The sequence below is a fragment of the Panthera onca genome, unplaced genomic scaffold (assembly GCF_046562875.1).
Source record: "Panthera onca isolate mPanOnc1 unplaced genomic scaffold, mPanOnc1 haplotype 2 h2.h2tg000237l_path, whole genome shotgun sequence".
Classification (NCBI taxonomy): Eukaryota; Metazoa; Chordata; class Mammalia; order Carnivora; family Felidae; genus Panthera; species Panthera onca.
In genome coordinates, this window is record NW_027675854.1 from 1 (window position 1) to 3442 (window position 3442).

The 3442-nt window shown below is 41.0% G+C and overlaps 1 pseudogene; it reads left to right on the forward strand.

Moving 5' to 3' along the window:
• The first annotated feature begins 310 nt into the window (after window positions 1-310).
• LOC145715247 (18S ribosomal RNA) lies at window positions 311-1274 on the forward strand (annotated as a pseudogene).
• The last annotated feature ends 2168 nt before the right edge of the window (window positions 1275-3442 follow it).

A 3442-nucleotide genomic window follows, 5' to 3' on the forward strand; every position in this document is an offset into this window, starting at 1 on the left:
CGTTAACCCTATTTGTTACAATACGTGTTTATTTCTGTCTTGCCAAACCCCAAAAACAAGACTAAACCGTATCTAAGCATAGAGCTTAAGAGTTAACGTTTACAAACTTTACCAACCCCATTATTACCAATTATTAATACTAAATCATAACTTTGTTCGCAGTATCTATAGATACGCCAACCCGATCTCTAACTCGTCCCTATTGAACAATATTTACACACCCAACAATCCTATATCTTGGTTCATGTAGCTTAAAAACACAAAGCAAGGCACTGAAAATGCCTGGATGAGTCGCCAGACTCCATAAACATAGAGGTTTGGTCCTAGCCTTTCCATTAGTTATTAATAAAATTACACATGCAAGCCTCCGCATCCCGGTGAAAATGCCCTCTAAGTCACCCAGTGATTCAAAGGAGCTGGTATCAAGCACACAACCATTGTAGCTCATAACACCTTGCTCAGCCACACCCCCACGGGATACAGCAGTGATAAAAATTAAGCTATGAATGAAAGTTCGACTAAGTTATATTAAATTAGGGTTGGTAAATTTCGTGCCAGCCACCGCGGTCATACGATTAACCCAAACCAATGGACCTACGGCGTAAAGCGTGTTACAGAAGAGAAGCATACTAAAGTTAAACCTTAACTAGGCTGTAAAAAGCTGCAGTTAACATAAAAATACAGCACGAAAGTAACTTTAATATTTCCGACCACACGATAGCTAAGATCCAAACTGGGATTAGATACCCCACTATGCTTAGCCCTAAACCTAGATAGTTAGCTCAAACAAAACTATCCGCCAGAGAACTACTAGCAACAGCTTAAAACTCAAAGGACTTGGCGGTGCTTTATATCCCTCTAGAGGAGCCTGTTCTATAATCGATAAACCCCCGATAAACCTCACCATCTCTTGCTAATTCAGCCTATATACCGCCATCTTCAGCAAACCCTAAAAAGGAAGAAAAGTAAGCACAAGTATCTTGACACAAAAAAGTTAGGTCAAGGTGTAGCCCATGAGATGGGAAGCAATGGGCTACATTTTCTACAACTAGAACATCCACGAAAATCCTTATGAAATTAAGAATTCAAGGAGGATTTAGTAGTAAATTTGAGAATAGAGAGCTCAATTGAATTGGGCCATGAAGCACGCACACACCGCCCGTCACCCTCCTCAAGTGGTCAAACCCTGAAGAAACCTATTCAAACCATTACATCCACAAGAGGAGACAAGTCGTAACAAGGTAAGCATACTGGAAAGTGTGCTTGGATGACAAGATGTAGCTTAAACAAAGCATCTGGCTTACACCCAGAAGATTTCATATTAAACTGACCATCTTGAGCCAAAGCTAGCCCAATCATCTACAAACGCAATTAACATCAGAAAGTAAAATAAAACATTTAGTTGCCCCATAAAAGTATAGGAGATAGAAATTTAACTTGGCGCTATAGAGAAAGTACCGCAAGGGAAAGATGAAAGAAAAAACTAAAAGCACTATACAGCAAAGATTACCCCTTGTACCTTTTGCATAATGAATTAGCTAGAATAACCTAACAAAGAGAACTTCAGCTAGGCCCCCCGAAACCAGACGAGCTACCCATGAACAATCTATTACAGGATGAACTCATCTATGTCGCAAAATAGTGAGAAGATTTGTGGGTAGAGGTGAAAAGCCTAACGAGCCTGGTGATAGCTGGTTGCCCAGAACAGAATCTTAGTTCAACTTTAAACTTACCTCAAAACCCTGAAATTCCAATGTAAGTTTAAAATATAGTCTATCTAAAAAGGTACAGCTTTTTAGAATTAGGATACAGCCTTAATTAGAGAGTAAGCATAAACACAAACCATAGTTGGCCTAAAAGCAGCCACCAATTAAGAAAGCGTTCAAGCTCAACAATCAGAACATCTCAATGTCAAAAAACGCAACCAACTCCTAATTTAAAACTGGGCTAATCTATTTAATAATAGAAGCAATAATGCTAATATGAGTAACAAGAAATATTTCTCCCGTGCATAAGCTTATATCAGAACGGATAACCACTGATAGTTAACAACAAGATAAATACAACCTAACTACAAGCAAACATATCAAGCTAATTGTTAACCCAACACAGGCATGCAACTCAAGGAAAGATTAAAAGAAGTAAAAGGAACTCGGCAAACACAAGCCCCGCCTGTTTACCAAAAACATCACCTCTAGCATTTCCAGTATTAGAGGCACTGCCTGCCCAGTGACATCAGTTAAACGGCCGCGGTATCCTGACCGTGCAAAGGTAGCATAATCATTTGTTCCTTAAATAGGGACTTGTATGAATGGCCACACGAGGGCTTTACTGTCTCTTACTTCCAATCCGTGAAATTGACCTTCCCGTGAAGAGGCGGGAATATGACAATAAGACGAGAAGACCCTATGGAGCTTTAATTAACCGACCCAAAGAGATCTTGATAATCAACCGACAGGGATAACATACCTCTACCATGGGCCGACAATTTAGGTTGGGGTGACCTCGGAGAATAAAACAACCTCCGAGTGATTTAAATCTAGACTAACTAGTCGAAAGTACTACATCACTTATTGATCCAAAAACTTGATCAACGGAACAAGTTACCCTAGGGATAACAGCGCAATCCTATTTTAGAGTCCATATCGACAATAGGGTTTACGACCTCGATGTTGGATCAGGACATCCCGATGGTGCAGCAGCTATCAAAGGTTCGTTTGTTCAACGATTAAAGTCCTACGTGATCTGAGTTCAGACCGGAGTAATCCAGGTCGGTTTCTATCTATTAAATAATTTCTCCCAGTACGAAAGGACAAGAGAAATAGGGCCCACTTTGCTAAAGCGCCTTTAACCAAATAGATGATATAATCTCAATCTAGACAGTTTATCCAAACATATCACCCGTAGAGCTCGGGTTTGTTAGGGTGGCAGAGCCCGGCAATTGCATAAAACTTAAGCTTTTATCATCAGAGGTTCAACTCCTCTCCCTAACAACATGTTCATAGTCAACATCCTCTCACTAACTATCCCTATTCTCCTCGCCGTAGCCTTCCTAACCCTAGTTGAACGTAAAGTACTGGGTTACATACAACTCCGCAAAGGACCAAACGTCGTAGGACCATACGGCCTACTCCAACCCATTGCAGACGCCATGAAACTCTTCACTAAAGAGCCCCTCCGACCCCTCACATCTTCCACATTCATATTCATTATAGCACCCATCCTAGCCCTTACACTAGCCCTAACTATATGAATCCCGCTGCCCATACCATACCCACTCATTAACATAAACCTAGGAGTACTATTTATACTAGCCATATCCAGCCTGGCCGTCTACTCCATTCTATGATCCGGATGGGCCTCAAACTCAAAATACGCCCTAATTGGAGCCCTACGAGCTGTAGCCCAAACAATCTCATATGAAGTCACACTAGCCATCATC